The sequence below is a fragment of the Telmatherina bonti genome, assembly GCF_933228915.1.
Source record: "Telmatherina bonti genome assembly, chromosome: 5".
Lineage (NCBI taxonomy): Eukaryota > Metazoa > Chordata > Actinopteri > Atheriniformes > Telmatherinidae > Telmatherina > Telmatherina bonti.
This window is the reverse complement of record NC_136623.1, coordinates 18,076,369-18,098,683: the sequence shown is the minus strand read 5'-3', so window position 1 is coordinate 18,098,683 and position 22,315 is coordinate 18,076,369. Positions and strand designations below refer to the sequence as shown.

Here is a 22,315-nt window from a genome sequence, read left to right as displayed (position 1 = left end):
AAAAAATAGACTGAATGGAGACATCTCTCAATGTACATACAAAGAATAACCAGTGGAACTTTTACATAGTCTCTGTACCCACAGCAAGTCGTTTAATTCCGTTTAACAATTGTTTTTAGGCTTTATTTAGCCAATTGTGCCCAACGAGCTACATCTATGAGGGGCCCCTACTGTACACAGAGGGGGCCCTTATGAATAAGTGACTTACTTTAAAGTGGCAGGCTACTTCTGCTTCTTGGCTGCAACATAAATTATTCACATGTTTTCCTGTGGACTTGAGCTCAGGTAGCAGGTACTGTGACCACAGCCCCCCACCCAAAAGAGAGGAGAAAAATATCACTGGCATGTAGTTAACCCATTAACATATTTGTGTGTGGCATGAAACCAGTTCATCGTTTTCCCTGCTTTGCCTCCCCAGGCCAGCTATTTGTTTTGTGCTATAATTGGGGCGAGAATGTAGGACTAGATCTAAGTCCTGGCTCAGCTACTGTTCAGTGGTTTTTCTTTTCTTCAGCATTGTGACTCATTATGTTGTTTTTAATCTGGACTTGAATAAACAATCGCAGGTTTGAGTTATTCATGCTGTGGACCTGTTTTGTCCAGTTTCATTTAACAGTACATGAAATGCTCTCAGTGGCAGGAGCGAAGTAAAGAGGCGGAGGACACAAAACAAAAGGCTTTACATATTTATGAGAGAGAATGCAAGGCTCAGCCAGGAGCACAGCTTTTAGGTTTGTTTTTGAAAGTGTACATTTATTTTAGGAAGTACATTGGAAGTTCTCCAATTTTGGTTAATAATTTAAACTATAAAACTTAGGCAGCAACAGTTGTTCCAACTTTTCAGATGTCTACCTGGCATTTCTCCCTTTTCCTGTCAGCCTTTTACAGGAACAACTTACTTCCAACTTCCATCCTGTGTCTGAGATGATAAATCATGACCAATTCTCAGTACACTGTTTGATTTAAAATAACTAAAAAAAAAAAATCCAATATTGAGGTTGATGGTTATTTTCTTAACAAATATTTAAATGAATTTTATGTTTACCTTAATCAAAGCAGGCAGGTGAGCAGCTAGTTTAAGCTTTGTAATTACTTTGTAATACCACTCCCAGCCCCCTACTCCCATGTAGTGACCATGGATATGGGTCAGCGAGGCTTGGTCCATTACCATGGAGATGTTTTTATTGGAAGAAGGGTGGGCTTGCATGAGGGGGGAGTTTTGAGAGTTGGTGGGGGTATGACGCTATGGCAGCATTGTCTGTAAGGCTGAGTAAGCTACATGTGTGCAGGGGGTGGCTGGCTAGCTGCCTGAGAAACTGGGGGACATGCAGGGTCAGGGAAAGAGGAAAAAGTCTGCTTCCTTCTGTGCTCACATATGAACCAGTGTTTTCTTTTTCCTTTTGTCAAAGCTAAAAGCCTGAAGCAAAACTCCTTCACATGCAGAGCGACTTCTGATGGCTGTAATCAGTTTCGAGGAAACAGGTGGCATTTTCAGCAGCCCGCTGCTTTGCGCGGGGTTCTGTGGCTGAGTTTCTGGATTGGCTGGAAGACTCAACAGGCAGAAACTGATTAAGACAGGCGACAGCCCACCTCCCTTCTTTCCCACCCGCCAGTCGACTTGAAACCTCTCTCCCGCCAACCCCTGCTCCCTCCCCCACCTTTGCTGTCGAGTACATACAGACGCCTTGTTCTTGTCTTTTTTTTTTTCTTTTTTCCCGTCTTTCATTCTCTGCGGTCCTGTGCTTTTGTTTGAGTGACGGTCGTCATAGGGCCTTTGCAATCACTTCCCCCCCCCTTCACTTTGGACCCGAGTCTGTCCAGTTTATGACAGAAGCAACATGCGATGCAGGAAAAATAAACCATGCGGCCTCACCCTGGTCTGTCATCACAGCTGTAGGATTTATTGTTATTGCCAAAAACTGTGTTTCACCAGGTAGTTTTGTATATTGTTCAAATGTTCTGATATACATTCTGGATTTTCAGCCATTTCCCACACACATACATGGAGTAATTCTCAGTGACTGTAATGTATCAATGTTTCTTTTAGCATTCCGTTGTGCGTAGTAGCTCAAACTATTATGTATAACTATTTCCCTCCAAATGGTGTGAAGTGTGTAGTACTGCCAAGCCAGGGATCATCCATCACCACGGCAGAGAAAGAGCACCGTACTCTGCCCATTAAGAGGAATGTAATTGATGGATCACTAGAGGAGTTTATTTTTCTCGTCTGTAATAGAAAAAGGAAAAAGAAAAGTCCTTAGCACCTCATTAGTCCCAGTTGAGCGAGGGGTCCTGGTCTTGGTTTGGATTTTTTTTTTTTTGTTCATGGCCGTATTGGTTTGGTCCTGTCGTTATGTAAATGAGCTGTTCTCGCCCCTTTACACTGACCCTGTTAATGTCAGAAGGATTTTTGAAAAGGTCGGGAGTGTGTGTCTGTATGTGTGTAAGAAGCTGTGATACAGACACTAAAAGGATTTCATGTGTTTAAAAAAAAAAAAAAAAAGATCCATCAATAACATCTTTCATCTTCTTATAATCACCATTAAGAGTGTTGATTCAGACATAAAACTGTGCTTGGATTTATGGTATAATGGAGGCATGTGTATGATACAGAGCAATAGTGCGTGTCTCCTTCCATTTGTACACTGTGTTGTAAATGTAGACCCATCAATTTTGAATAAATGACGTCAACACATGATTGAAAGAAACATTTGGCATTTCTCCAAATGAGTCTGTTGATTCGTGCAGTTTTCTACTATTAACCAGGTATGGTTTGATGAAAAGTTCTCAGTGTGGTGATTGATGGGAAGCTTTTATTACTTATGTTAGGAAAATATTTTAGCGCTTCATTTTTAAAGCCTTTTGATGTGGAAGCTGTATTGATTCATTTGATGTTCATCCTGCAGGATTTCAGAGGTATAGATATTTTGATAAATATGTTTTTTAGTGTAGTTCCTTTGCGCTTTAGACTTTTCATTACCGTGACCAGAAACACAAAAGATCTATCAGGTTTATTGTTGACTTGGCAGATATCATTAGACTGGATGGATGGATCTGAAGAGAGGGAGGTCGATGAGCACGAGTCACTGCATCTTATTTTATTTTAGGCCACATATTGGACTGCAAGTGTACACACATACAGCTGCACACAAAGCTGGTGATGAATAAAGGCAGTAATGTAAAGGTTTGTGCAGTAAGTCAAGATGGGGTTATTTTATTACTTGATGACACTCTTTTCCTTTTTTTTTTTTTTTTTAAATTTATTCCTAAACGAGAGTCTTCTGCAACTTTTAATAATAGAAGCCGCTTTCCTACCACAGTAAAAAAAAAAAAAAAAAAAAAAAGAACAAAGTCAGTGGTTTTGTGATGGATCTTTATCTATTATCTTTACTTATCAGAATGCCCCTCCCTCTTGTCCCCCGCCTCCATAGATGTGACCTGTGGATGTCGACCTGTGTTGAGGTCACACTGAAAACCCCATCCTGTGGGATTCTTGTTGTTGCTCTTGGTGTTGCCAGATTGTTGGAGTCGTTCCCATCTGATACAAAAGAAAATGAGCAGAAATCCTCCTCTAAGAAGGAATGCCAAATGATATTAAAATGAATGGGGCAGCTGAGGGATTTCCAAAAATGCAAGTGTTGGTTTGTTGCCTCTCTTGGCAGAAGTGTTGGGTTAAACAGTAATCTACATCAAATCTTTACCCTCTCGCACTGATAAAGGTTAACTGCGAAAAAAACAAAAAAAAAAAAAAAACATTCTATAATGGCTGAATGTGCTCTCGCCACCCACATGTTGTAGATAGTGCAGTCTGGAAACCTCTTGTATTATTTGATGGAGCAACGTGTTAATGCTTATCTTAAAACGCTATTATATATGTGGATTGCTTTATTTTACAATCGCACAGAAATTTCCACACCATTACTCAAGAAACCATCTGCCAAGTCTGCATTTTCCTATCTACATGTTTCTAACTAACCCCAGATGGAATTTAGGGAGATGCGGGTCAAACCCATTCCAGCTCAGCCAATGTGGAGAATGAGTGGTAATTCCAGTTCAGATCCATTGAAAGGCAGCCAAACTCTTCAAAATTAAATCCTCTTAATTAACTAAACTTGGGAAGATGGGTGTCTCTGGCCCAGCTGTGGTAAAAATGGCTGAAGGTAGGGCTGTGGGTGAGGGTTGAGGATGTCGACATTTACAAATTCCTCACCGCAGCGTTTGGCAGAAGGGCTGAAGGAGGATTTCAAGGAAACTGCAAGAGGGAGTGAACCAAGGAAGCCAAGTATTATCAGCTCATTTGTAATTTAGTCGCACATCCCTCCCCTTGTTTTCTTTCTCTCCCTCTCAAAGTCTTGCGCACGTTTTTAATTGCCAAAGAGCATTCGTTGTAGACGATAAATGACTGGGACCAATCTTTTTCTCTCTTTGTTATTGTTAAAACGCCTTTACCCCCGTTCTGTCATCTTTCTCTTATTTTTTCTGTCTTTGTCACATTCCTTCATTTCTGAAATCCTCCCTTCGGTGCACTAAGCAGATTTCTGTGCAGCTATGCAACGAGGCCCTTGACTGTGTCCTCTTCAGCGTGTCCCTGCACACATACACACATGCACATACACACATACACAGTGCTGCTCATTAGCAGTCACCTTAATGTATCTAAATGTAGTTTGTGAAGTGGGAGGTGGTTTGCGTTATTGATCTGCTATTGAGTGGTGGATGATGCATTGCCCTTATGTGATATTGAAAATATTTAGGGCTCGCACAAGAAAGCATCACAAAATCCTTTTTTGCCTGGCAGTTTGTGAAATGTCGAGCTGGTTTTGCCGTCATTACAGCCCCCGAGGTTCTTTTCAAACATTTTGCTCCTTTGCGATACCTGTTGGCACACCTTTACACAGCACGGCAAATACACACAAAGGCAAATATGCTGCATCTTCATCACATCTGACTTTGACAAGGTCATGTCCAATTCCTGCTTATCTTAGGTAGTGGACAGGTAAGCTACAGGAGGAAATTGAATTTGGGGTGACAGGTCTTGTCAGGGCTTTGGGAGCTGGATAGAGTCAGCAGGTCTCAAAAACCTTATGCACTCTGACTGCTTTCGATTCAGCCAGTTTTTCCTCGTATTCCTAGAAGTGTTTATCTTCAGCAGGGTAGCATTGCACACTGTAAGATGGTTTTTTTTTTCATACTCTGATAGAATCTCAGAAATGTGAGCTAAGGAAACTGGTTACGTAGTTGCTGAGATGATGCACAACAAGTTTCATTTATTTTGAATCATGCAGGGAGTGTTCTTGTGTTTCCCAAAACAAGCCGTGTTGCAACAATCTCACACCTCCATCTTTCCGATGATACTGTGAGTCAATTTGCAAGTTTAAAATTTAGTCTCGATAGTGATAAACCACCAGCAGAGTCATCATTAGTCCCTGGAGCCTTGAAACGACAGGAGCATTTAAAATCTGACAAGCACATTAAGGTCAAATGGAGGCAGCAGGTTAATTCAGTTATCAGGGCAGTGTTTTGTCAACATCGTGTGCCAGAGTTTGTTTGGTGTGGCTCCTTAGGGAGAGCAGGTCCTCCTTCGTTGAAGTGATTTGTCTCATCTGCTCAACTGATTGCCTGCTCACTAATGGGCCACTTGTTCCCCTCCGCCACTCTTCCCTCTGTCAAATTTGTGTCTTTACTTCCACTCCTCCATCTTAATTCTTTCTTTCCCCGTCTTCTCCGTCGATCTCTGTTTACGTGCTCTCCTAATGCACAGACTTCCTCCTCTGTAATTTGGGCTGCATAATTGAGCCATCTGCTCAGCAAACTGCAGCATCTCGCTGTATGTCTTTTCCTCCTCTTGTCCTGTTTTTGTTCTCCTCCTTTGCTTTGTTTCTTCGACGTCAATCCCTTGTTTTTCCCCTCTGTAATTGGAATGTCTGTTACTTTCCTCCAGCCTTTTACACTCTCTTCCTTCCTCGTGCAGCTTTCCTCCTCTCCCTGTCCCATTGTCCAATTCCCAAGTTGTCTCCTCCACCTATTTCAGCCCTAGAGTTTCTCTTTAAGCTAATCCAAACTGCTTTTGCTGCTTATTCTCTCCTGCTCTCATTTGTTCCCTGTGTGTCTTGGCTGTTGGTACCCTCCTCAACAGCCCCCATCCTCCCTGCAGACATTGGGATTGCAGGCATCTGTACCTTCTTAACAAGGTCTTCTGTTTCTATTTCTTCACCACATCAGTCTTTTCTCATGTGCACTTGCCTTTTCCCTCCTCTTTTCCAAAGAGCCAAAGACACCTCCCTCTCTACCCTGGTGGGCATTTTTTGAAGGTTAAGTTGCTGTGGCACTTATATAGCATGTCACCCCTCTTAATATCTCACCCTCTACTCCCTCTGCCCCCCCCCCCCCCCCCCCCCCCCCCCCCCCCTTGTCGTTCTGCTCAGACAACATCCATCAACACAACCACTTGCTTTACACATGACCACCACGCATGCTGGCATGCGGTACTGAGGGATGTTGGGCTGATTTGAGCGTTGAATCACATGATTACTGCACAGATGACTGGAATGGGAGAGTGACACAACAAAACCAAGTAACTTAGCGAGTTGGGCAAATATGTCAGACAGAGAAATAGGAGATGCATGATTTATTTTACTGCAGCAGAGTGAACCTGGCGTGCAGTGTTGGGATCAGTTTGACAGTGTCCACTCCCCTGCTGCTAGATGATGTCACACACTCCTCGCCACCTGCAGTCAGTATCGGGGCTGGTAATACAGCTCAACTCAACTAACAGGATTCTTACTCTGAAGGTGAAATAGGATTACATATGAAGAGTTAATTCCTGGTGTGAAGAGTAAAACAAGCAAGTACTGCTGTAGTAAACAGACTTGTGGGTTATTTTGTTTTTATTTTATTTATGGTTTTTGCTTACATATCACAATGAAAAGAAGTCGTAGTAGCTTTACCAGAATTCGAATAAAAGTGCTTTGAAGTTGGCTTTCAGCAGCTTTTGTTTGTGGCAAAAGAATCAAATTAAAGGTGAAAACAGCATCTGAAAAGTTAGCCCTGCTCAGTAGAGCAAGTGGTTGTTTTTTATTAAAAAAAAAAAAAAAATTGTAATTGCAATATCACGTGTTGCAGAGACATTTCCATTAAAAATGGATAAAGTGTAGGTGTGTTATTGAGGTCAGCATTTTAATCAGATGAAGTTGTACAACAAACCAGCATGCTGAGAATGCCAGATGATTTTTTTTTTAGTTTTGTTTTTACCCTGTAATGGTTCTCCTTTTTTACAGTTGCCAGTGAAAAAAGGCAGAAGCTGCTGGCCGTGTGCTCTCACTAGCTTTAATTTTAGCTGCTTTCCATTTTTTTTTTTTTTTTGTTTTTTTTTTTAGCTTTGCCAAATTGGCATTCTGGGTAAAGCTGTTTTTAACTGTGAGATTAAGTTTGTTGTTGTACTGATTGTCTCTCTGTAGCTTATTTTTGCATGCTTGTGGGTCTGGCTGTCTGTGTCACTGTGCACATTTCTTTTTTACTTGACCACCTCAATAACAAAATAAGATTTCTCTTAGACTGATGTGCTGGTCACCAGTGATAGCCAGCCAGCCTGAAAATCAGCCAATTCTGGTCCCAGTCAAGCGGTCTGTGCGTGTCTGTCTGAAGCCATCACTGTAAAACAGAGCACAGGAGCAGCAATGAATATTTAAAAACAAAATTGGATGAACTCATGAACAGGAGAAACGAGATACATCTTGATTTGTGTCAATTGTTACAAATTAGTTTCCATATTGTTCAAGAACATTATAATAGATATTATAAGGAAAACATGCGAGACGTAAAGTAAAATAATGATTAATTCTTGGCTGATGGTAGTGACTTTTCGCAGGAAGCACAGCCGCTGCTGGCAAAATGAATATGCAGAAAAAACTCTGAAGGTGTTTTTTATGTGAGCCTTGTTGAACTTGTACAGTTTGCATCTGATTTCAGCACACAAAACAAATGGGAGACATAAAAGCTGTTGCTTCTCTTTCGAAGTCATTCTGAAGGGGGAAATGTGTTTTAACACACAGGTTGACTCAATAAAACTGCTGTTTACTTGTGGGCCTCTCTTATCAACCCAGGATAATATCAGTGATCTGCCATGCTGTCATAACTTTGCTTTGGTTAGCCTTCATATATAGCTTTGCACTGATGGTAAATACAGATGGTATATAGATCTGTGTGCTGATCATTGAAAGGATAAAACAAATTATTTGTTTTGTCTCATGTTTGCAGCACCACTGACAAAGACTATGCTTTGGTTTTCCTCTGATCCTGACTGGTGTTTTCATGTGCATGCAGAGTCATTCTCAACAGGCAACCCCCCCCCCCAACAAAAAAAAGAAGATATACTCCACACTTATAATTAAGTTTTCCAGGACATACATGTATAGTTTATATCCAGTGTTCATAGCAACAGCAGATAAAATTGTGTCTACATGCAGCAAGTGCTGAAATATGCTGTTCAGCCAAAGCAGAATGAAGAGTGACACAATCATAGTTTTAGTCCTTTGATTAAAACCCCTCTTTTATGTTTCCATCAAGCCACACAACATCAATGAGCTGCTCCCCTGATAAGTAATGGTTTCCCTGGAGGTATCACTCTTCTAAATGTTTTTTTTCGTTTTCTCTTTTGCTTTCCATCAGTGCACATTGAATAGAAAAAACCAAAACATGTTTTGTTTTTGTTTTTTCCTGACAATCTTTTCAAATGCCTTTAGAAGTTGTGCTTATTGGCAAAAATCATTTATGTGCTTGAGTTAATTACAGCTCCACTAAATGAGCATTCCTTTGTTTGTTAGTAATATTCGTATACTCTTAAACATGCACTGTAAGTTGCTTAGTTGAAACATATTATTCATAGTCATACATCTCTTTTGGCCTTTAACAACGCATTTTAAACTTTATACTAGACATGCATATGCTGATAAATGGACTTATAATTCCTTTTCCAGTCGTGCTTTATACGTTAGATACCACCGTCCCACTGTAGCAACCTTGAGGTGTTGTTCCAGTCCAGGCAGTCAGCTGGCTGCTGCTGGGCAGAATGATGCACTTGGTGTTTCTGAAAACAGAGACACCATTGTTCTCGACCGGGCTTGGAGACCCTCCTCCTTCCTTCTCCCTTTAGACTCTTTCCCTTCCATTCCCCCCAATCCAGGTGATCCAAGAGAAGCTATTGAAAAGAACATCTATTGTCCTCTGTCCCCTTCCCGTCCTCCCCCTGTGCCACACCTGTATCAATGGACAAACCTGTCTTTGAGCAGTGACCCTGGAGATTCTGTAACAAGAGATGATTTGGTCGTCTCTGTTGAAATTGTAGCTGATGGAGGGGCTTTATTGTTGAATGGATGGACTGAAGTTTTCTTTGTGTGCTGCTCAAAAGGCAGTTTTTTATAGAGATGTGTATCTGATGGTTGGTATAGGCATGCACATGTATATGCTGCACAATAATAAAGCACTTGCTTGTTACTTGGATGCCTTCTGTTTCAGATTAATGCCTTGGCCTCTTTAGGAAGAGCCAGGAGGGAATTGTTGCGAGGAGAGGAAATATCTCTCTTCTGTGCAGTTCTTGCCACTAAGACCCTCCGGGTGTGTGTTTGCACCTTCATGTTGCTGACAGCAGTGTCTTTAAGGTTATGCGTTTTTGTTTTTTTTTGTTTTGTTTTTTAAAAAAGGAAGTCTCTTTTATTTTTCTCTTTAAAAAAAAAAAAAAAAAAAAAAAAAAAAAAAAAAAAAAAAGCTTTAACAAGAAAAATTTAACCTAATCTTACTTTTGTCCTTTACCTCTTTTCACTTTTTTTCTTTAAGCCCCTTGTGGTGGAATTTTGCACCAGTGATTCATGAGTTTTTCTCAAACATGGCAGAGTCATGTGGGGTGCATGGATGAGTGTGTGCGCACGTGTCGACTGTGGAGTTGCAGAAGACTTATTGCTGGAGGGGATGTAGGAGGGCAGAAGCAGAGGGGGGAATGTGTTGTGATGCCAGCCGTGATTAGAGCAGTAGCACTCGCCGTTTAAACACACATTTAAATAGATACAGCCTCAGGAAGATGTGGCTGTGAGGGAGGGGTGAGGTGAGGAAAGGATGTAGTTCCTCTACTTGTGTAAATGAACACAAATGTTCTCAATTGTTCTGGTTTTAAATAGAAGTCCCCCAGGCTCCACCTACCAACTTTCCCTTCTTCATTTATCTCTTTGTCTCATTTTCTCCCCGCTGTCTCTGTCTTTATTACATTCTTTACTTGTGACACAGAATTGCTTTATCCGGCATGGATTATTGATGCCCTCTATGGACGTTTTTTCCCTGTACCCTCCTCTACTATCCTTCCTTGAGTCCTTTTACATCACTGCTTCCTAGATGTCTACTCATTTGGCTGTTGTCCATGTGTCAGTCAGTTCCACTCTCTTCCAATTTCATCCCGCCTCCCTCATTCCTTGCAGATGACTCGTCCTCCCATCCCTCCCTTCATCACCTCAGCCCTCTTTGAGTTTGCTTTCTGTCTCTCTATGGCCTCCTCCTCTTGTCTCTATGAGCACGACTTGTCCTGGATGTCTTGGGTTTGATCGTCCTACTTTCCTTTCTCCTTGCTCTTTGCTCCTCCCATCCTCTTTCTGTTTATTTGCACAGAAAGGGATAGAGGAAAGGGAAATGCTGTCAGGGTGGATTGATGGATGGCAGTAGGCCACGGGTGAGGGGATCTGGGCGTTTGATTGACGCTCTTGTCACTCAGGATAATACTTACAGAAATGGCTGGTTCGTTACAGTAAAAAGGTCCTTCCAATGGCAGATTTAGCAGCTTTATTAAGGTACCTCACTGTGTTCCTTTTAGTGTCATTTTTAGATCCTTCCTCCCTAAAGGTCTCAACCAACTAAAAGTAAAGCTTTCTTTAGACGCATATTGACATTTTCAAACATCGTCATCGACAAAGGTAGTCTACTACCCTGCATGTCTGCCCTTTAAGAGGCTTGTCCCTTGAAGAAGACATAATTATGCAGTGTCAACTGTGACAAGCTGAGCATAGCTGCATTAGAAGAATTAATATGCACAGCGTAGGAGGGAGTTCATCCATGATCTTCTAATGCTTATGGCCACTCAGTCCCTTCTTCACATCTTCAGATATCATTGAGGCTAATGTAACAACCCCCCCCCCCCCAGTTGATTTTAAGACTTGTTTAATCCTGGTATTGCACTTATTTGTCAAGGATAATGAGTGCAGGAATAATAAATGCTGACACCGAGGTTAATTGGCCTTAGAAATAAGACAATATTGAACATGATATCACAGTTAAGCCAGATTGATTGCATTCAATATTAGACTAAATTTCTCAGAAGTTCTAAACCTAATTTGATTACCTTGTGACACTTTTATTGGACTCTTGTAAAATACATGTTTTTATTAGTTTTTACGATGATCTAATGCATTATCCATTAGATTATTTCTCATTTCTTTAACAACAGGTAAAGAATAGCTGCCTTTCTTGGAAGCTGTTCAAGCTTATTTACTTTGACAGCTTCACACAGATCTTACTCAAATGCACAACAAAAATCATACTTTTTCTTCCCTGGCTTGTACTACGACTGTTTATGATGTAATGGTTCTAGTAGACAAGCTGCAGGTGAAGTCCTGCAGTGCAGCTGTTTGCTGTGTTATTTCTCATACCACCAAATACAGGCCAGCACAGTAAGACTTACAGCCTTAGATGCCACCAAGCATGCAGCTTGAAATATTCTGGCTGAGATGGTAAACTGGTGAAAATATTTAGTTTTGTGAAGGTTTGGACACTTCTGGACAAATCAAATTATCAGTTTTAAATATATTCTCCCTGTTGAAACTAAATAAATTGAAATTATTTCCTCAACACTTAAACCTAATCTCATTAGACATTAACAGACTAATAAAAATATTTTCGTCAGGAACTGTGAACTGAAGAATGTATAGCTTGATAGGTTTTCCAAGTTTTTATGTTTCAATGGCAGACTACTGGAAGCAAAACAGGGAAAACTAAAAACACAGAGCTTGCCGTCTCCAGTCTTAAACATAATTTAAAAAGTCTATTTTAGGACACTAAGGAACTGAATCAGGCAGATTTCCAGGAGAACTATGAATAAGCTGTGAGAAGATCTAGTTGACCCAGCAGTGGAGGTCACTGTTCCATTGTGCAGCGCAAACAGCATCTACATGAGAAGTCACCTTACCTGTGACCTCATCTCCAAAGTCAACATCTAAAGTATGACGTCCGTACATCCGGTCCTTCTGTCCTTCTGGTAACAGCTGCTCTGATAGTGGCAAACGCACAAGAGCCTGTTTAGAGAAAACGCAAACTTCTGAACTTTATATGATAACGGTTGTTTTGATATTTCTATTCAATAATTATATGATTGGCAGCAAGTATTTTGTTTACTTTCAATCCCCATGATTTTGTTGTTGTTTTTATTGTCAAGTTTCATTTAAAAGGTAATTGCTAGTTTGATCTTCATTGTTTATTTTGTTTTATCGATTTATTTATTTATTTATTTGCTGTATCTGCTTTTTGGTAATATAAATAAATGTGTTCCACTTCAGTGAAACTCATATCATTTGATATTATTTAACACTATATATACTATATTACTTGACACATATCACTAGTACTGAAACTACTAGTGATTAAAGTTGACTTTAAAGGGGAAAAAAGCCGAATGTTTTATACTTCCAGCTAATGAGTGGTGCATATTTGCTGCTTTTTTTTTTCCATGTCATACTAAACCTGACATTTTCCAGTTTTATGTAGAGATGAGTAGATTAGATGGAGGATAAAAGGCTATAAAAGGAAATGATATCAGAATCACCATAAATCTAAATATTATGAGCATAAGTATTTGTGCCAAGGTGGGAAATGGAGGTGCTGTGCAAGTAAAAGGCTTGCGGTGAAGATTTCCTGATAAATTGAGGTCATGGGTCAATGTAGCACAAAATCATAAGATCCCCTCCCAGTTGACAAACCTCACTTCTGCAGAGTCTGTCATGGCAGAAGTGACCAGTGAAAAGTGGGCTCCAGAGACCATGAGAATGCATGCGGAGGAAAGAAATGAGTGCAAGCCAGGCTTTTGGAGGTAAATGTATGTTGGCAGTAGCTAAAGGCAGGGAAAGCATAAGAGCACAATGGAAAAGGAAGAGAGGAGCCTGTTACTGAACCATCAGTGGTGGTAATGAGACACAGGTGCAGCCTAAGGAACACATCCCCTATCAGAGGATGAGGGTGGGAAGCCTGAGGACAAGTCAAGGATGCTGTAGAGCTACAAGATGGATGATTCAATGCAGCATTTCACTTTGATGGAACATTATTACTTATTAGCATGCATACCCCCACGGGAGTTCTTGAACAATCACCCGAAAACAGTAGGCACCCTGGGGATGTGTCATTACTTGGGGTGCACAGCCTCTTTATTACTCTTAATTCATTTGCATCTATTTTAAGCACCTAGTTAAAAAATCACAAGTGTGACACATTAAAAACAAGCATGTCACCAGAGCCACATCACAGAAATGATTCAGGGTCTTTGTTTGTAGTTCATCATCCCTGATCGTTTCATTTACACTTGCTTTTCAAACATATGCTAATAAATGAGGAGCCAGGAAAAGCCAGAGCTCTGGAACACCGCGACTGATTTCAGCACTTCAATTCTTAATGAACTCATATTTGGGTTTGCTCTCTAAAAACAGCAGAGTTGGATTAGTTGGTAAAGCTACTATGGAAATTGGTTCGCGAAGAGGATTCAGTGAGGGGTAAAAGATTGAGGATTGAGAGGAGGGGGGTGTAAGGTGACTGAGATATGGAAAAGGGAGAGCAACAGAGGCAGAAGGAGGAAAGAGAGGGGTGCATGCATCACATGAAAATGTGTTAAGATGGTGTCAAGGGTATGAAGAGGCTACAGCTGGAACATACTCCCTGCTGCTGGGAAGGTGGGGATGACTACAGCTGCTCTTATTTTTCCTCACCACTCTCAAGATCAGTTAATGTAAAAATCAGATGGAAGATTTAGGAAGTAAGGAATCCCTGAAGTCAACAAGTGTGTGTGTGTGTGTGTGTGTGTGTGTGTGTGTGTGTGTGTGTGTGTGTGTGTGTGTGTTGTGTGTGTGTGTGTTGTGTGTGTGTGTGTTGTGTGTGTGTGTTGTGTGTGTGTGTGTGTGTGTGTGTGTGTGTGTGTGTTGTGTGTTCAGGAAGGAAGGCGTGACCCAGAGCATTTGTAGTCAATAAGTGTGTGTATGCATGATTTGTTTGAATGTTGGACATCAGACAGGGTGAGAGAATAGTTTTTGTATTCAGCCAGTACTGTGTAAGTAAATATTTTGGAAGGGCATGCTGTGTCGGGGGATTGTTCTTTCACATGGCAGGAGGTGGGGGACAAGAAGAGAGATGGTAAGCTAAAGGAAACTGTGAGGCAGCAGCTATGTTTATTTCACCATGCAGAGATCTTGAACACAAACTGCACTTTGTCCCACTCACAGGCTAACTCAATGTTCGAGCTAGAGAGAGATGCAGAAACTGCTTTTCTTTTTCCCCTTCATTTGCTGCCAAATGACACCGCTTACTCTGCTACGGGGTTGCCCTCTCTGCCAGTGGCGCCTATCATGAATGAACAATCTGTACTTCTCAGGGTTCCTACCTCTCTTCGGGGTGCTTGTCCGTAAGCCAAAAGTGTATTGTATACTGCAGGACATGTAGTTACATGAAAGATTAATATTCATGCTTTTGCAGCCTTGTTAGTGATATGTGATGCGTTTCGGCCTCTAATGTGGGATCATGTTGGGAGTATAAATAAAGATGAGAACAACACATGCAAAGCAAACTTGCCAACTGACCCCCATACTGCTGTAGGTATTCCTTCCTTTTTCTTTTTGTTATTGTGTTGGGGTGGGATGCCTTGAACGTGAGGCTCAGGGATAAGAGGGGTCATTCATTCACCTCACACACAAACACACTTACCCCTCCCTCGCTGGCCTTTCATCTTTACTCTCACAGTCGTCTCTTGTTCTGTCAGTTTCGCTGCAGAGAAAAAAGACTGGTGGGAGGGAGGGAAGGGATCGGAGGAAGGATGTCAGGGAAGGGGTAAGAAGGCCGAGTAAAGACGGAGAAGTTAAAAGACAGCAAGTGATGCGGGTTTCCTGTTGCATGTAAAATAATCCGCCCTTCTCCTTCTCCTTGACTTGTTCGCCTCCATTTGGGGAGAAAAAGCAACAGGTTGCAAAAGCTGCCTCTGCTTCTCTGTACTGCCATCTTCAAATTCATCCTTCATCCTCCTTTTCCTTAACTGTATTCTTCTCATCTTGTCCTTTCATCGCTTTGCCTGACCAGCATTCCCTTCCAGTCTTCCTTCTCTGTCCATCCCCAGCTCTCCCTGGAGCTTGCCTCACTGGATAGGTTCCAGTCTGTCTGTTTGCTGATGACTCCACTTGGAGCAGATGTGATGCTCAGCAGCTGTTGCAGCGCTCTCTTCCTCTGTCTCTTACGCTCTCATTTATCCACACATGTTTTTGTCCCCCCACTACGGCATTGCTCATCCGTAAATTGGTGGGTTTAATTTTATTTTCAATGTCTATTGTCTTCTCTGGGCATCCTCATCGATTCGTTCCATTTTTCCGCCACCCCATTCAGTCGTTAATGTTCAAAGCAAATTGTTTGATTTTTGTTCTTTTGTCCTAAGAATAAATCTGGAATCGCTGAGATTTGTTTGCTATAATAATGCCGACTGTCAGACTGTTATCAGGTGAAGCAAATGTCAGCCGGCGCTAGTTTTCCAAAGGAAAGAAGGAGGAGATTGTTCAGCTGTAAAACTTGTTGAGATGTAAGAAATATCAATGGTGGTGATGTGGTTGGTTATCTACCTTCTGCAGCTCAATGACGGCGCTAAAATAAGAATCTATATATTTGACTTCACATTATAGATTGATAAAAATCGCACGCTTTGTAAGTTGGCGGAGTGAGTTTTTTTTCCCCTTCCACCAGTCTTTTCATTGGCCTTCGTCTTCACCTGGACTTATTACACACTTTATTAGCAGTCTGTGTTAGTGAGTATCCTCTGACAGGTCCCTCTTCATTTGATATTAGAAGATTGAGGCAGCTGATTAGGAGAAGGAGATGTTCATGTCACTGTGTCTTCTGTCTGGAGAAATGTATTTCTGGACATGCTGGCGTTTGTGTCTGCATGGCAGGGAGCATACGTGCCGCATCTGTAATTGCTTGCCACTGATCTTGTGAAAATCTGGGATCAGTGTGGCAGATCCGGCTATTAATCAGCACTCAGAGCTTATGCGCAGGAACGTCAACCTGCGCTCTGCTCTGGCGGCTGGAATATCACTGCACTTGGGATTTAATCGCTCCAGAAACCCCTTAATGGGAAAACGTTACATGCAGTCTAATTGAAGGATGCTGAGATAAAAACATTGTTGTGAATTTGTGTGTGTGAGGATGTGATTGTGTAGATGTCTGTGTGTGTTTTGTGCACGTGACTGAAACTCTGATAAGGGATATTGAGCGCCACTTTACCCCTGTTCTTTCAGATGATAAGATTAAAAACCAGGCCAGAGGTGTCTCTCTTTGCACTTTAGCCTCTCTGGTCTCTGTGTTCTCATGGTGGCATTGCAGCACAGCATCATCAGGAAATTCATAAGAGGGAATCGTCACTCATTCCCCGTTCCCCTTTGAGGACTGCGCTAATTAGCCCGCGTCTGTGATTAGTTGGCTTGCGTTTGATCTGCTTCGCTCGTCTCCCCCTCTGTCGAAAAGGCTGGCTGTCTGTGCCGTGATTTGGCTGTGAGGTGCAGCGTACACACAAAAACTCAAGCAGACACAAAGATGTACGTTGCAGCAGACTTTTTATTTTCCCTGCCTTTTGAAGACACAGCAGGTGGCCTCAGAGACAGTATCATACACTATAACACAGCACAGGCATGCAGCACTTCAGTGGAATGAGTTTATCTGTTAATATTTTACCACTGCATTCCACATGCTATGTTTACTTTTACTTTGAGTATTTCAGCTTGTCTGAGAAATTCCCTTGAAAAGCCAGAAGGTAGAAGGCAACACAGGGTGTGGGTGGCTGGTTGAGAAGTGGATTTACTTAACCCCAAGTGATTACAGCTAAAGATGGGCGAATTATGAATGTAATTAAATCTGTACAAATCCCCTTTTGCTCCCTTCTTACATTAGGTCTCGATAGCAAATCACAGCAGGGTATACCCATGCTGTGTTTAATATAACAGAAATAGGAGCAATTCTTTGGTGCATGACGGAGCACTGTCTAATTACACAAACGCTGTGATATTTAAGGGCCCAGCTGTCCTTGAAGCCCCAGCACTGGAGCATAGCGGGGCCGTCTCTGCTTGTACCTTACTTCCCAATCCTCTGTCTGTCACTCAGCCTTAAGACGCAGGTAATAAACAAAGCCGGCTTCAACCCAGTGTAATAATGGCCTGACAGGAGACTGATCCAGCAGCATGCTTGTTGTCATGTGTGATTGCTGTTGTGCTCCTCCTTCTCTGAAAAGCAACTTCAGTCCCCTGAGAGTTGGATCACTTGTAACACCACTGTGACTGCTGAGCCATTATGGGATAAAATGGGCTTTTATATTTCATTGGTAAGTCCTCAGTGTTGTTCATCTCCAACACATGCAAATGTGTCCAGTACTGACATATAGAAAGGCCACAGACCTGTGATGTCCTACTTACAGTATTTTCTACTGCATCTAAATGTCTGTAGAATAAGTAATGTTTTTTATTATAATGGATATCATAAACGATCCGTATAATATACATTTTTTGACTAAAGGCAGCTTTTCTGTAAGTAACATTAGTCGTTAACCTTTACATTTCACTCTGTGGCAAAACCATGGTTGTTCTGCAGCAGGATGCTGATTTGTAGGGATCTGTATGGCTCTTGCCATTAGGTGGTTCTGACTGAAACCTTCCATCTAAACTAGTTTGCAGTCCAAAGGAACATCCATGTCACAGCCAAAGTTTAGGTTTTCCCAAAACACTGGGTTGCAACAACATGAGCAACGCTACTCCTTTATCAGCCAGTGGTTTGAATGTGACTCATCAGTATATTGCCGAATCTGAGATAATTTCCTTTCACATTTACTCATGAAAATGGTTTAACTAAATGTATGCAAAGCTATAGAAATGTATTTGCATGCAAGAAAAATAAAACAATGTATTGGGTTTCTGCCCTGCACGACTGGCCGAACAACATTTTGCAATCACATAGCTCCTGATAGAGAGCAGAGTTAGTTACATCAGTGTGAGTCCAGATGGTTTCTGCACTGACACATCATGGCTATAGTGGATCTTTTCTGACGTCATATAGTGTGAAGGAAGGAATGTCCAAAAGCCATCCGCATAATATTCACATCTATTTGAAATGGTAGCGGCCTAAATTCGTTGTCTGCAGTTTCTGATGAGCAGAATTTGCTGCAGTGACGGCATTAAATTTGACTAAATAATTCAAATTAAACAGTCGACAAGGGAGAAATGGAAGCACTTTAATGATTAATCACTTGCAGTTGCGCAGTTATTCTTTGTTACTTTGTTAGAAATAATTTCTACAGTTTTTTTGGGTTTTTTTTTGACCTTGTCCTTTTTATCTGCAGGTTTTATAGCTTATCACTCTATGCCAGAAACGTTCTGAACTGTACTGTTCACAGTTTCAATGGTTTATGAGATTCCTTGGTGGCGAACCAATTGTATAGAACAATTCAGTGTGCTGAGTCATTTAATGAACAATTTTCTGTCCTTTGGGTTGTTACACTTCACCTTTCCTTTACCTACACTATATATCCACTTATTATACATATACATATGTACATACATATATTCTGTGTATTTTATATATTTAGTTTTTTAAATCAGCAGACAAACTTAGACATTCACTGTGTTTTATTTGAGCTTGACAGTTGCCAGCCAGCCATATCCTTTTTAGTGTGGTTTGTTTAATTTCATTTAATAGACTGACTTTAGGGAAAATATCAGGTTATGTGCCCTTTCCCATTTTTAACTGTCTCTTTGAGTCGTGTGTCTGTCTATTAGGCGTTCATTCACTCGTTTATCTGCATCAAAACAATATACAATGTTCCCGAGGCAAGTTGTCATAGTGACATTTCTTCAGAGAATAATCATAGTTGATCCGAACATTAAGTACAAAGTAAGGAGAGGGCCAGAGAGCTACGCTCAGTGCAGCCATGTCATTCAGCTCTTTACAACTCTTCTGCTACATAACACCTTCAGCAGCCCTTTTCTGCCTCTCACTCCATCCCTCATCAGTTTCACCTCCCCCTCCCCCCTGTTATGGAACTGATAGGAAGGATGTGTTTATGTGCAAAGTTTCGTCTTACCTGCTTTCTATTGTGCCTGGAAGCAATGGGCTGTTCACAACCACCCTCACAGCTCTCTGCAGACCTGCGGGAAGATAACTTTGACACATACAATGCAGCTGTTCTAATTACAAAGAATGGTTTCTTTTTTACTTTTAATTGCCTTGGTTATCTTTTGTCATTCATCCATTTCCTTTTGTTCTGTTCTTCCGCATTCTACACACCTGATGTTAACTAATTGTTGCTATCTTCATGCATCACTGTAGCTCCTTTTAGTTTAATGGGAAAAACAATCTTCATTCAAAAACGAATCTTATGTTATTATATTTTTCAAAGATGAACTGATCAGGTAGTCATGCCTTTAACTGTTAATCTCTGAACAATTCACTGTAGTATTTTGATGAAAATGAGTCCCGGCCAAAGTGAATATCAATTTAAATACAAATGGTTTTTTTTTTTTTGTGTGTGTGTTTTATTTTTTAACTCAATTAATCTCCTCACAAATCTCTCCCTGCTGCCTTCTCTGTACTCCTACTCAAATTTGTCATTAGTAATGCAAGCTAGCCAGTTGTTACTGGGTGTTATGATGGGCCCAGTCATTGGTTTATTGTAATAATGCCTCCCTCCCCCTTGTTTGTTTTTGCTTGTGATGCTTGACCTTCTGTCTTCCATATGGCTGCCATTGATTTGGTAGCATGCTGTGTGATCCTCCTCACAGATTGGCTGTGCTAAATAGCAGTCTCCCTCATCACAGGACTGCATTTTAATCCTTTAATGTGAGGCATAAATTATGTTGGTGTCTCACCCTCTCAGCTGTGAATGAGCTGCATGTTGACAGCATTGTTGACCAATGGGCTCTTCAGTTGCAGGCTGAGTGGCAGCTCTGACACTTTGGGAATAGAAGCTCAGAAATTAACCCCCACCCACCCCCACTCCTTTTCCCAAGGTGAAGTAAAGAGGAACATTGGTGGCAAATAACCTGAAAACACAGCTGTGTTTGGGTCCGAGGATCAGGCTATCGTGGAATTCCTCTCACTTCAACAGGCGGCTAGATTTTTAATTCAAGGAAAGAATCACACCCTGCCTGAAATATCCTCTCTGACACCTTGGTAGACTCTCACATTCAAGTGTTGTTAGAGAGCGAAAATAGGACACATAATCACATTATGTTAGCAGCTGACATACCGAGGGACGGATATATACACACATGCACAAAATAATAGATGAGGAAATGGAGGCATGCATGCACAGCCGACTTTGGACATTTGTGGAAGTACCTTGCTTTTTTTTTTCTCCAGCTGTGCATGACTGCTATTCCCTGATCCTTTAATTCATGACCATTTCCAAAACTGCCAGATTCAGAATGTGTGCGCACACACACACACACACACACACAAACATCCAAAGTCATTCAAAAAGTGATATCTGAAGGACTTTTTGTGTGCAACCTTATTGCTTGACGTGAAAAAGAGGTGAAGGGCTTCAGAATGCATAATGGGGAATAGATCAAGATATTTCTCCCGCACTAACCCTAGACCTGTCTGAAAAATGTTTTCTGAAACCTCAGATGTGCATTTTATTCCTGCACAGACTGCTGGTCTGTCACTATAGTCACCCACTTCTAAAACCAAATATTACATGCTGGGCTAAAATAACATGCCCAGTACAATTACCTTGAGGAGTGATTGTGCACAGGGCCTGAATGAAGAGATCAGACAGAGGAGAACTAGCAGAGTATTTCTTTAAAAAAAAAAAGTAGTCAAGGAAGAGCAAAGTGAGCCATGGGGATGAAAAGGATTTATTCCAAAATGAAACGATAGGAGAGGGCTATAGTGCTGAGGGAGGAAAAATGATGCAGAGAGACAGCGAGAGCAATGGAGGTAGAATGATGTGCCTGAACAGACCAGCAGAACCAGGAGCCGTAGGGGACCTGAGTGTCTGTCAGCCATCCAACCAGTAAGTTATTCATTGGGTTGATGCAAAGGCACCGGTAAGGCAGCAGAGGCGATGGTTATTTGTTTGGCACAGGAGGCCTGTGTTCTTTCTGTAGGAAAGTGCCTGTTACATGCAAGATTTTACTGACCCTAAGCAAACCCTGCACCCGACGAAAACATGCAGGGCAAGAAAAGCTTGAGGTCTCTGTTTTTCTTTTCTATTTATGCTTTTTATGCTCTTCTGTTTTCCACAGTCGCTGTGCATGATGTTGGCGAATCTTTCTTTAAATTTCACATTTTTTTTTTCCCCAGAAAGAAAATGTCCGTCTCTCATTTTTCTTTCACTCCTTTCCCCTCTTCCAGGTCAGGTACAGTGTAGATGTTGGTGTTTATCAATAATGAAGGGATGAGAGGAAGACTTGGTGGTGGAGATGGAGGAAGGAAAGCATACTGCTTGCGTTCTTACCCGGGAATGAATTATTCACCTAGTGGAGAGGAGCACCTCTCCACCATGTGTGTGCGTTTCTGTGACTGCCTGTCTTAATGTGGTTTTGCTTTACCCAGCAGTTGCATGTGTGGAAATGTGTTTTGTCTCACCATGACCACACACACACACACACACACACACACACACACACACACACACACACACACACACACACACACACACACTCCATTTTGAATGTGGTGCCAGCCACTTTAATCCCCTATGCTTGGATTTCCCATATAGGTTAGCACATACTAAATGATTCAACGTCTTGTGAATGTTGTTGTTTGTAGGGTTCATCCTCCTGTTGCAAGGTTCAATAAGCTGTAGTAATGCAAAATAAATCCCACTATGGGGCTGGATGGATTACTCCTATTTTTCTGATTTCATACCAGTTACATGACTCCTGTTTCCCAACTGTTTGAGCAGCAGCTAGTCTGACCTGAAACATTTTCTTATGGCCAGAAAATTGAAGATGGTGGATGAGAGATGAAGGTTCACAGAGTGGTGTATGCCTGAGCT

General features: G+C 41.4%; 1 protein-coding gene across 1 annotated transcript in view; it reads left to right on the top strand.

Moving 5' to 3' along the window:
• LOC306755759 (poliovirus receptor) overlaps nt 1-22,315 on the top strand; it is a gene marked incomplete at both ends in the record, with an annotated part of 43,703 nt that overhangs the window by 646 nt on the left and 20,742 nt on the right. The gene's annotated exons all lie outside the window — the stretch shown is intronic.